We start from the raw sequence: 12,907 nt of genomic DNA, 5'->3' as shown, positions 1-12,907 counted from the left end.
AAGCAGGCTCCATGCAGGAAGCCTGATGTGGGACTCAATTCCGGGTCTCCAGGATCAGGCCCTGGGCTGAAGGCAGTGCTAAACCGCTGAGCCACCTGGGCTGCCCTCAATTTTTTAATTAAAATTTTATTTATTTGTTTATGAGATAGAGACAGAGACACAGGCAGAGGGAGAAGCAGGCTCCTTGTGGGGAGCCCGATGTGGGACTCGATCCCAGGACCCCGGAATCACACCCTAAACTGAAGGCAGACGCTCAACCTTTGAGCCATCCAGGTGCCCCTGACCTCATTTCAACTTGATCATCTCTACAAAGACCCCATCTCCACATATGGTTTCGCTCTGAGGTGCTAGGTGGCAGGACTCCAGCATGTAGTTTGGGGGGAGAGGTGGGACACAATTCAACCCATAACAGTGTGAGAGGTGACCTGGTGGCCTTGGGGTCAGAGAGAGTTAACAGTTGGTCCAGGTCACATGACTAGGATGAGTTTACATCAGAACCCGTTGCTTTGAGTCCCCACACTTCCCCACCGTCCACAAGGCCCCTCCATGCAGATGAGGCAGGGGGACAGTGCGCCCTGAGGGAGCATGAGCCATTGTGGAGAGGAGGCCCTGGCAGTGGGGTCCACATCACATCCCCAACATTGCCTGGAGGTGAGCTCATGTTGGCAATCGAGTGTGGGAATGGTTTCTCTCAGGTAGGAACTCCTTTGCAACCGAGTTCTAAATCCTAGGTGGGGGGGGGGGGCGGAAGCCCCAGGCAGTTGACATAAGTGGGGGAAAGGTGGGGAGGGATTGCCTAGGAGTCCAAAGGTGGCAGGGAGGGGTTGTTTATGAGAAAATAGTTCACGCCCTGAACCTCGAGCAGAGTTAAGTCTTGGAAGAGTTCAAAGTCTTAAATCGGGCTGGAGAGGTTTTCTTGAGGTGATAAGTGGGAGGCAGAAGGAATTCTTCTGGAGAGGAGGGGGGTAGGAGCCTTCCCTCCCTTGCTGCAAGCTGGGAGAGAGCCGGTGTGCCCAGCGTCGTCCGAAGCAGCATCCAGACAGGAGAGGCCTCCTGCCCTCTGCTGCCTGGGAGCCCACGGAGCCCTGCCTCCCTGTCTCCCCCACCAGCGGGCAGGGTACTGCAAACAGGAGTCGGTTGCAAAGTGCCTGTGACCGGTTAGGAACGCCGACAGGGTTTAGAGGCAGGCGGTGTTCCGAGCACCGTGTGGGGAAGCCCTAGCGCGGCAGCTCAGCTCCTGCTGCCAGCCCTCCCCTCCCGGGGTCACTGCGTCAGCCTCCCTAGCTGGGGTCCCAGCCAGGCCACCACGACAATAGGGGCTGAGTGTGTCAGGGGCCTCCACGAAAGTCGGGGACCGACAAATACCTATGTTGATGTTACATCAACTTCATGGATTGATTATATTGAGCATTAACAGAAAGCTACCTTGAAAAACAGTTGCTGGGTTAGATTTTCCTATTTTGTAAGGATTCTTCAGGGTACATTATCTCCTTGAAACCTGGGGGCATTTGGGGGCTCATGCTCAGGGCCCAGCACTTTTGAGGGCTCCACACTGGCCCAGCACCTTCAGCAGAACTAGCTGGCCTGGAAGGCTGGGGGCACAAGCCCATGGGGAGCCCACACCCCGTACCCCTCTAGACCACATTTTGGGTACCTGGGGCCCTGCAAGTCCTTGCTCTCAAACCCTACTTAGGGAGACTTCTCTCTCTCCAGGGTCCTCCTAGAAACCATCACACCGCTGGGCGCACCAGGCTAGGCCAGAGGGCCAGGGGACAGCCGCTTAAGGGGCAAGGTGCTGGAATGTGGGCATGAGGGCCGCGTAGACAGGGATCTGCCTCCACCCACACTCTTGCCCCGGCCTCACAGACGGGAGGAGCAGGTCTGCAGGCTCGCACAGTAATCCGTCAGTGAGTTATAGCCAAGACTCAATGGAGTGTGTTACTCCCAACCAAAGAATTTCAAAAGCAAATTAAAAAAATCAGATACATTTTATCACAAAGCAGAATTAAATCTAAGTGTACTTGACGGGATGAGCATTGGGTGTTATTCTGTATGTTGGTAAATTGAACACCAATAAAAAATTAATTTATTAAAAAAATAAATCTAAGTGTAGTTGGAGGGTATATTCCAATGTGTTGGATCCGATGCTCACCATAGCTTCTCAAACCGGGAACCTTGCCTGCTTCTCAGTGCCTATCCTGCCCTCCCCCAAAGTCACTCCTTTCTCCTTTGGTCTCACTGCACGAGGGCCAGAACCACCCATCAAAAGCCCAAATCTCTCTCTCTCTCCTTTTTTTTTTTTTTTTAAGGATTTTATTTATTTATTTATTTGAAAGAGAGAAAAAGAGAGCATGAGCGGAGGGGAGAGGCAGAGGGAGAGGGAGAAGCAGACTCCCATTGAGCAAAGAGCCGGACATGGGGCTCGATCCCAGGACCCTGGGATCATGACCTGTGCTGAAATCAGACACGTAACCCACTGAGCCACCCAGGTGCCCCGCCCCCGCAAAGCCCAAATCTGATGGTGTCACTTCCCACCTGAAACTTGGCAGCTTCAGGATGCTGTCAGCCCCCTGGCTGGGCCTCTGAGGCCCTTGGGCACCTGGCTTCTGCTGGCTTTTAAGCCTCATCTCTTACCCCCATCCCGTGCCTCACTCCAGCCTTAATAAAACCAGGGCAGCTTTCCCCTGGAGTTGTGCAAGTTCCTGTGTGGGCCGGGAGGCCATGCCTTCCCCACCAGGAGCACCCCCAGCTGAGACCCCGGCCGACAGCCCAGCCGCATGGGTGAGGGAGGCTTCTGGAGGCTCTAACCCTGGCCCCAGACCTCAGAGTCCCCGAGAGGCCCCGAGGGGGCGAGAACCGCCTGGCCCAGCCCAGTTGCATCCCCACCCCACGCCCGGGAGCTGATAACACAATTCTTAATTGTAAAGTGCTTATTGTTGTCTTCCGCTGCTAAGTTTTGGGGGTGATTCGTTAGGCAGCAATAAGTAACTGGAATCGATGGACACGGAGCTAATAGAATGCAAGCCGACCAAGTGAGCACGGCTGATCGTGTCCGGTGGTTCACACGGGCCACGCTTCAGCTCTCACACACGATGTTGCACATTAGACGCCTAATTGCATCTGCCCCACATAATTAGCAGCGGCGCTCTGCGGTGGGTGGGTGTGGGCTGCCATGGAGATGCAGAGCACCGCGGAGCACAGGCCCCGGAGACGATGTGGAGGTAGATGTAGGGTTCATCAGTTACTCAGATATTATTAGGCATGTTTACCTGAGAGGAACAATCTGTGAAATAATAAATCTGCTGATTTCTATTCTTCTCCCTTTGCAAACCGGTCCCAGCACCAATTAGAAGACCGCGGTGTCTAAATATTGAAACGCGTTGCCTCCGAAAGCTGCTGAAATGTACTGGCAAAGGTAGCCCTGCGATGTGATTTCTCTCCAGCATCTCAGATTTTAGAGAAAGATCCAAACGACATGGATCCTTGTGCTCAGGGGTAATGCAGTGCGCTCTGGTGAGACATCAGGCACCAGCACGCAGGCCTTCTGGTGGATCCCCAGAAAAACCCTCCAAGATGGTAATTATCTCACCATGCTGTAGACCCGGGCACCTCTTAGGGGTGGCTCCAGGTTGGTGGGTCCTAAAGCTTTTAAGTTAGGGAGGATCCGTGCAGGGAAAGAATGCATATTACCAAGTGAGGTCCAGGGCCTTGGGAAGGTGGTGGGCAGGGCCCGCACAGTAAAGCTTATTTAGCTCCCAGTAAGTGCACCTTGGAGCCTGTAAATGATAACGCTGGAATTTGGGCCCAGGAGCGTCAGATGCAAAGTCCGAGATCTTTCTGCGACACCAAGGTCTTCCTGTATGATGGGCAACAGCAGGCTGTTGGGTCCAGGTGGAAGAAGCATCACTTTCCGAGGAGGCGGGTCTGCAGGATGGGCAGTGGCTGGCTGCTGCTGGCACCGCAGCATCTCCAGGGCATAGGCCGCATGGTGGGAACCCACTGGCAGTCTGCTGCTACTTGGGGACACCTCCATCCTACTGCCTTCGTGTGTCTCTCAGGCTGCTCCTCTTTTGCTTTCACAGGTGGGCAAAGGGTACGTCCCAGCCTATAGCTCCCTCCTGGCACCTCTCAAATGCATTTACAAATGAGGAAGGCGAGGGAGAATGATGGTTCTGCTAGCAACAGGTGACCTTCTCTTCCACCTGAAAGGTAAAAATGGGCTCCATCTGGTCACCCCGAAGCTGTCTGGTCCCAGCTGGGCACTGAAGCGTTGGGAAGCCCATCTTCCTCCCACACCCCTCACGTCCCTGGCCTGTGACTCATGCCTGAAATGCTTCCACTGAAGCAATTCTTCCTTTTATTGTTGAACATTGGCCTCCTCTGGCTCATCCTCTGGGCCTCCATGCAGGGGAGGATTCAGGGACACGTAGCCTATTTCCACACTGTAGTCAGGGACAAAGCCATGATCACTGGTTTTGGGCATCCAGATCCCAAGCGAGGGGTTTGCAAACAGAATCTCTTGCGGGGGAGCTTGTTAAAACAAACATTCCTGGGTCTACCGCAGAGCTTTTACTCAACAGCATCCCCCCACCCCCAGCTCTGATGCCGATGGGAACCAAAGTTGGATGAGCTCTGGTCCCTATCATCGCCAAGAGCATTAAAAGCCAGGCGTGGGTTCTTTTGGAGTTACACCCAAATCATCGTCTCTGGGAGGAGGTGCAAAGCCATCAGGAATTCCAGAAGAAAAATGTGCAAAGTGTAAGGAGAAAAGAGTCTGGCCCTAACTGTGGGCAGCCTCAGGCTTAGAGCCCTTAGAAATAAGTAACTGGCTTTTTATTTTTTAATTTAACTTAATTTTAAAGATGTTATTTATTCATTCATGAGAGACACACAGAGAGAGGCAGAGACACAGGCAGAAGGAGAAGAAGGCTCCCTGCAGGGAGCCCGGTGTGGGACTCGATCCCGGGACTCTGAGATCACGCCCTGAGCGGATGGCAGACGCTCAACTACTGAGCCACCCAGGTGCCCTGAACTCTGGCTTTTTAAACCAAATGAAAGCTGGGCCCTGAGTGCACCCTGCCCCATCCCCATCCCCCTGGGAACTTATGGAGGGCAGGCATCCTTGCTGGGGGCGGGGGTTTAGTGTCAGCCTGTCCAATGATTCAACATTCAAGAGCAGATAGCCAGGGAGGCAGGTTTTGGATAGGAGAGAGCATTCTTTTTTTTAAAGAATAAATTTATTTTTTATTGGTGTTCAATTTGCCAACATACAGAATAACACCCAGTGCTCATCCCGTCAAGTGCCCCCCTTGGTGCCCATCACCCATTCACCGCCACCCCCCGCCCTCCTCCCCTTCCACCACCCCTAGTTCGTTTCCCAGAGTTAGGAGTTAGGAGAGAACATTCTTGTGTGGGATCTTTCGTTTTATGTTTACAAAGAGCTTTATTGAGTTCTAATCCACTGATGTACAAGAAACTGCACGTATTCAAAGTGTACAACTTACTAAAAAATTTTTTTTGAGTAATTCCTACACCCAGGGTGGGGCTCTAACTCATGACCCCGAGATCAAAAGTTGCAGGCTCTACCCACTGAGCCAGCCAGGCGCCCTGGATTTACTAGGTTTTGACATCGACACACGCCTAAGAAGTCTTTAGAATTATCAAGATAACAAACAGATTTGGCTTCCCAGAGTTTCCTTATGTTTAGGGTCCTCCTTGTCCTTCTCCTGGTCCCCCAACCCCAGGCAAACCATTGATCTGCTTTCTCTTCTATATATTATATAGAATTTCTTAGAATTTTACATAAGTCGAGTATATCCTCATTTTACGTCTGTTTCCTCTCCCTCAGCATCATGACCTTGAGGCTCATCTCTATGGGAGCACGTATCAGTAACGCAGCCCTGTATCCTGGATGAGCCCCACCTGGCCATGACATGCTGTCCTCTTCTGTAGGTGGTTGGGCTCCATCTGCTACAATTTTGTTTGCATTTCTGTGTCTAGGTGCGGGAGGAATATTGGAGTCTCTTCTTTTATTTCTTTTTTTGGGGTAATACCTTTGGTTTTAGTATCAAGGTCATACTGGTTTCATATAAGTTGGGAAATCTCTTTTTCAGGTATCCCAGAGGAATTTTTATAGAATGAGTGTGGTCGCCTCCTTTGTAGAGTTCACTGGTTTTCTCTAAGGGAAGGTCTTTCACTGTGGATGCTATTTCTTTCGTCGAAAAAGATGATGGATAGAGACTAGATAGAAAAACAGATGATAGAGGAAGCTATTCAGGCTATCAACTTCTTTTTTAGAGAATCTTGATAGTTTGTGTCAATCAAGGCATGTGCGCATTTCATCTGGATTGTCTAATTGTTCATAGGAGCGATTAGGTGGCTCGGGGGTTGAGCATCTGCCTTCGGCTCAGGTCGTGATGGGGTTCCGGGATCAAGTCCCACGTTGGGCTCCCTGCAAGCCTGCTTCTCCCTCTGCCTGTGTCTCTGCCTCTCTCTCTCTCTGTGGCTGTCATGAATAAAGAAATCTTAAAAAAATAAAATTGCTCATAATATTGCTTTACTATCTTTTTAATATTGCAGGGTCCTTGGTGATATCATCACCCTTCTTGTTCCTGAGTTTGGTAATTTGTGTCTTTTTTGTTTTTTTTGTTTTTTTCCCTGATCAGTCCAGTGAGAGGTTTATTCATTTCCATGATCTTCTCAAAGAATCAGCTTTTGGTTTTATTGATTTTAATCTATGTTTTTTTTTCTGTTTTGTATTATGATGATTTCCACTTTAATCATGTTTATTTTCTTTCCTCTGGGTTAAATTTGCTCTTCTTCCTTTGGTTTCTAAAAGTGGATGCTTAGGTCATCAATTTGAGATTGTTCTTTTTTTTCTAGCCTAAGCATTTAATGTTATAAATTTCCCCCAAGTACCGTTTTAATGGTATGTTTGTCAGCTCACTGTCATAACAAGATACCACAGACCGGTGGCTTAAAAACAGAAATTAATTTTCTCACAGTTCTGGAGGCTACACTACCAAGATTGAGGTGACTTTAGGGCTGGCTTCTGAGGAGAGCTGTGTTCCCAGTGACCTGCGGGGTCCCCACATGGCCTTTCCTCTGTATGTGTGCAGAGAGAAGCCTGTGTGGTGTTTCCCCCTCTTCTCAGGACACCAGCCCTGTCATGTTAGGATTTAACACTTGTGATCACCCCCCTAAAGGCCCCATCTCCAAATACAGTCACTTTGGGGGTCAAGACTTCAATTTTGGAGGAACGTAATTCAGTCCATAATGAGCAGCACCTGCCCTCCCCCAAATTCTTATACATTCTGTTTTCATTTTCCTTCAGTTCAGAAAACTTTCTGCTTGCCTCTTGGACTTATTCTTTGATCCATGGTTATTTAGAAGTATATTTAGCTTCCAAAAAACCGGAGATTTTCCAGATATCTTTCTGCTATTGATTTGTTATTTGATAACACTGTAGCCAGAGAGCATACACGAATTCTTTAAAATTTATTGATACTTGTTTTTTGGACGAGAATATGATTTATCTTGATAAATGTTCCATGTGCACTTGCAAAGAATGTGTACCTTTCTGGTTTTGGGGTGAAGTGTTTAATAAATGTCAGGTCAAGTTGTTGATGATGCTGTTCACATCTGATGTATTTCTGTTGATTTTCTGTCCACTTATTCTATTGGTTCTTGAAAAAGTTGTTGAAATCTCCAACTATGATTGGGGATTTGTCTATTTCTCCTTGCTGTTCTAACAGTTTTTGCTTCTTGTATTTTAGAGCTCAATTATTAAGTGCATCAGCACTTAGGGTTCTTATGTCCTTTTGATGAACTAGCACCTTGTCATTACAAAATGATTTCCTAAAAAAAAAAAAAAAAAAAAAAAAAAAACAAAACAAAAAAAACAAAATGATTTCCTTCATCACTGGAAATACCTTTTGCTCTAAAATTTACTTTGATGTTAATATAGCCACTTGAACTTTCTTTTGACCAATGTTGGCATGGTATGGGTATTTCCTTCCTTTTACCTTTAGCCTATTAATTTCTTCGTATTTAAACTGCATTTCTTGTAAGCAACAAATAGTTGGGTGTTGCTTTTTAATCCAATCCGACCATCTCTGCCTTTGAATTAGGGTGTTTAGACCATTTACATATAGTGTGATTTTTGATATGGTTAGGTTGTCGATAATCTTGCTGTTTTTTACAGTTTCCCTCCATGTGATATTATGTCATGTATATTCACATATGGAATAAGAACCCTATAATAATATACTGCCATAGCTCTCCTTGGGGCCTTTCTGTTGTTGTCATACATTTTATTCATACATATGTTATAAATCTCACAACACATCATTTTTGTTTTGTTTAGATAATAAATTACATCTTAAAGAATAGTAAAGAATAAGAAAAAAAATCTTAGCTATTAATTCATGTAAACCTTTCCAGTGCTCTTCATTCCTTTGTGTAGATCCATATTTTTACCAGAAATAATTTTCCTTCCCCTTAACTAGCATCCTTTAACATGTCCTATCATGCAGATCTGTTAGTAAATTCTTTAAGCTTGTGTATGTCTGAAATTGTCTTTATTTTGCTTTCCTTAAAAAATTGTTTTTGCTCAGCATAGACTTTAGACTTCTAGGTTGACAGGTATTTTCTTTCAGTAATTTAAAGGTGTTGTTCTATTCTCTTTTTGCATGCATTTGTTCTGGTGAGAAATCTGCTGCCATTCTATCTTTGTTCTTTGTGCATGATGTGTTTGTTTTCCTCTAGTTGCTTTTAAGATTTTTCTCTTTATTACTGGTTTTGAGCAATTTGAATATTATGTGATTTCATCGAGTTTTTATCCTGTTATTTGGACTTTGGATTTGTTGAGAGATTCTTGGATCTTTGGATTTATAGTTATTATTAAATTGGCAGATTTGGGGCCATTATTTTTTTTAAATTTTCTGAACCTTCTTGCCTGTCACTTGGGGGTTCTAACTATATGTATGTTAGGCCACTTGAAGCTGCCCATAGCTTATTCATGTTCTCTTCACTTTTATTTTTATCCTTTTGTGTCTTATTTTGGATAGTTTCTGTTGCTGTCTTTGAATTAACTAATCTTTTCTTCTTTAATGTCAGTTGCCATTAATTTCATCAAGTGTTCTTTTTCATTTCACATATTTTAGTTTTTATTTCTAAAAAGTTGACTTGGGTCTTTTTTATGTCTGTGTCTCTATGAGACATTGGAACATATGGAATACAGTTTTAATAACTTTTACTGTTTTTGTGTACTAATTCTTTCATCTATCTCAGTTCTGAGGTGATTTTGATCGACTGAGTAGTCTCCTCCTCCTCCATTTTTTTTTTAGAGAGGGAGAGAGAGAGGGTTGGGCAGGTGGGAAGGGAGAGAGAGAATTTCAGCAGGCTCCCTGTGGAGCCTGACACAAACCTCGATCTCACAACCCTGAAATCAGAACCTGAGCTGAAATAAAAAGTTGGATGCTTAATCAACTGAGCCACCCAGGTGCATCAAGTATACTCATTCTTGTGTTTTCTGGCTTTTTTGCATGTCTAGAATTTTCTTATCGGATGCTAGATATCATCCATTTTATCTTGTTGGGTGCTGGATATTTTATATTGTTATAAGTGTTCTTTAACTTTGTTTTGGAATATGTTAAGTTACTTAGACACAGTTTGACCCCCTCTGGGTTTGATTTATGATACCTTAGGTGGGCATATAATAGCTTTTATTTTAGGCCTAATTATTTCCCACTACTGAGGCAAGGTCTTCTTGAATATTTTACCTTATGCTTTATAGGTAGGAATTTTCCAGGCTGGTTAGTTGGAAGAGAGACTATTCTCAGCTCTGTGTGAATACCAGGCACTGTCACCCCTAGTCCTTTCTGATGGTTCCTGCCCCCTTTTGGATTGTTTTCTCAGAGGCATATGCTGATCAATTCTTTACTGAATGCTTGAGGGGGACTCTGCAGATCTTTGGGTTCTATCTCTGCTCAGCTCTCTCTTATCTGATACTCTACCCTAAGAGTTCTAGCTATCTTGTTCTCCCTAGACTCTCCACTCTGTCTCCTCAACTCAAGAAGTCTGCCAAATTCTACTGGGTACCCCTTTCCTTGTTGTGGCTTGGAAATCTTCTCAAGGAAGTAAGATTAGATAATTTGGAGTTCATGGCACTTATTCCCACATTCTCAAAGATTATTGTGTTTTATTGTCTGATATCCAATGAGTCGAGAACTTTTATTTCATACACTTGGTCCAGGTTATTTTGGTTGTTTCAGGAAGGAGGGTAAATCTAGTGTCTATTACTTCATTTTGCTTGGGGGTGAAAGCTTCCATTTTCTTTTATTTTTTTATTTTTATTTTTTTTAAGAAAACAAAACATTTTTATTTGGTCCATTTTCTTTTAAAATTGAAAATACTCTTCTAATTATAAAATTAGCTCACACTCATGAAAAAATCAGAAAATAACAAAAAGAGAAGAACATAAAAACCACTCATTCATAACCACTGCTAACATTTTGGTGTATATTTTGTCACCTTTTTTCCCCTAAGCATATGTGTACATGTAGCAGGGTCACAAAATCACTCACAAATATATAAGATGTACAAAGAAAACAGAGTTTCTTTATTTTCCTACTTAATTTGATCTTTCTTGGGAGGTACCATCTGCTGGGTAATAAGGAGGGGAGACAATGAGAGTCCAGTGTAGTGACCTTAGTCTAATACAATAATCCAAATAGTTCTTTGAGAAACTCATGTTTATTAGGTTAAAATGCATGGTCAATCAGATTTTTACAGCCCCATGTCCTCCATTCCTCCACTGGAGGCTGTGGGGGCATATCAGGTGGGCGGTTTCTGAGTCCTCTTGTGGCTAGTCCTCATGTGGCCCACACATGTTTTCCAGGTTCTCTATGATATTGGGTGCAAAATAGTTGGCCTGACTGCTCCATAGAATGGTGGCTGCTGAGGGGAAATAATGATGGGAGACCAGATCATGTAGGGATCATATAGGGCGTATGGGTCATTGTAAGGACTTTAGCTTTTGTCCCAAGTGAAATAGAGAAGTCAGTGAAGAGTTTCATTGCACCAGTAAGAGGCAGAAGCCTGACTGAAATGGGTCTAAGAGAAAATGGGAAGAGAGGAATTGGTGAGAGTGAGAATTGACACTTTCAAAGACTCTTCCTGAAAAGAGGAAGTTGAATGAGAAATCCAGAGGTTTTTTTCAAATGGGATATAATGGGAATTATCCAACAGAGAGGGAACATGATGGATGGTAGAAAGTTGCTGAAGGGGGTGGGGAGCTAGTTTATAAGTGAGGGGTTGGTGTTTAGGGCACAGCCAGGAGATGACGGGGCAGGGTGGCTGGGCAGATGTGGTGGGGAGCTGTTCATTGTTCTCCTTGTCTCACTTCCCTTTCTCACTGAAATAGGAAATAAGTCATCAGCCGAGCATGAAGTGTTGAAACGGGGAAGGAAATGCTGGGATTTTGAGGAGAAGAGTAGAAATGTAGTAGGATGGCCAGTCTGCATTAAGGGAGTACTTGAGTTCAGCATATGAAATTTAAAATGAGACCAGTCACCATGTCTGTGAGTTTTCCTGCAGCCTCATTCAGCCTAACAGGTGCTGGCATGGTGTTCTAATTAACCAGGTTAGAGGTTTTCCCAAGTGTTTGCAGTGCAGTGAGAGACAGATGAGGAAGCTGAAAGATACACATGAGACAGAGCTGTGATGACAGACCGTGGAATTCCAGCTGGGAAGAAGGGGAGCGAAGACATATGATAGAGTTAATAGTGGTGGTAACAAGTGGAAAGGCTAACTGATGACTTGTAGATCTCAGTGAGCTTGGAAGTTGTTGATATAAGGGCACTAATGGCATGAGTTGGAATGATGAGAGATGGTAGTCAAGGTGGCATGCTTGAAACTGAGATTATGGAAGGAGTGACAGTTTGGGTAAATAGCAAGAGCTTAGAGCAGTGTGGTCTGACAGAGGTAATGCGGGAGGTACAAATGTGAGCCACATAGGCAGCTAGAAGTTCTCTAGTGGCAACATTAAAAAAGCAAAAAGAGGGACACCTGGGTGGCTCAGCGGTTGAGCGTCTGCCTTTGGCCCAGGGCGTGATCCCAGGACTCCCGGGATCGAGTCCTGCATCAGGCTCCCTGCATGGAGCCTGCCTATGTCTCTGCCTCTCTCTCTGTGTCTCTCATGAATAAATAAATAAAATTAAAAAAAAAACAAGAATAAATGGGCAAAAATAATTTAAATAACACGTTTTACTTGACTCAGTACATCCCAGAGATAATCGTTCCAACATGCAATTAAGTTTTATAAATTATTAGTGAAGAAGACATAGGGAAAAAAGCTTGTTGACATTGTTTTTGGCAGTGGTGTTTTTGGCCCTAATAGCACAAACAACAAGAGTGAAAATAGATAAATGGGATTGCATCAAACTGAAAAGCTTCTGCACAGTGAAGGGAGCCATCCATCAACAGAATGAAGAGACAACCTACAGCATGGGGGGAAATACTTGCAAGCCATACATCTGATATAGGTTCAGATCCAAAATGTATAAGGAACTTAACTCAATATATATATATATATACCAAACCAAATAACCCAGTGAAAAAATGGGCAAAGGACCTGAATATATATTCTCAAAAGAAGACATGCACATGGCCAACAGGTATGTCAGCAAATACTCAGCATCACTAATCATCAGGGAAATGCAGATTAAACCATAATGAGATACCACCTCACCTTGTTAGAATTACCAAAAAGACAAAAGATAACCAGAGTTGGCGAGGATGTGGAGAAAAGGGAGCCCTTGCACACTGCTGGTGGGAATGCAAACTGATGCACCCACTGTGGGAATGCAAACTGGTGCACTGGTGCACCCACTGTCCACAAAAAAAT

The 12,907-nt window shown here is 44.9% G+C and overlaps 1 long non-coding RNA gene across 2 annotated transcripts in view; it reads left to right on the top strand.

Annotated features, from left to right (window-relative positions):
* Positions 1–12,907, top strand: part of LOC140640493 (uncharacterized) — a 28,455-nt gene that overhangs the window by 11,952 nt on the left and 3,596 nt on the right. For both annotated transcript variants that reach the window (XR_012037248.1, XR_012037247.1), the window contains exons 2-3: positions 3,341–3,576; positions 4,083–4,209. This is a non-coding gene — a long non-coding RNA (uncharacterized lncRNA). The remainder of the gene's footprint in view (positions 1–3,340; positions 3,577–4,082; positions 4,210–12,907) is intronic.

The sequence above is a fragment of the Canis lupus genome, chromosome 9 (assembly GCF_048164855.1).
Source record: "Canis lupus baileyi chromosome 9, mCanLup2.hap1, whole genome shotgun sequence".
Taxonomy (NCBI): Eukaryota; Metazoa; Chordata; class Mammalia; order Carnivora; family Canidae; genus Canis; species Canis lupus.
The sequence above is the reverse complement of the archived record's forward strand: the minus strand, read 5'-3'. Positions and strand labels throughout refer to the sequence as shown.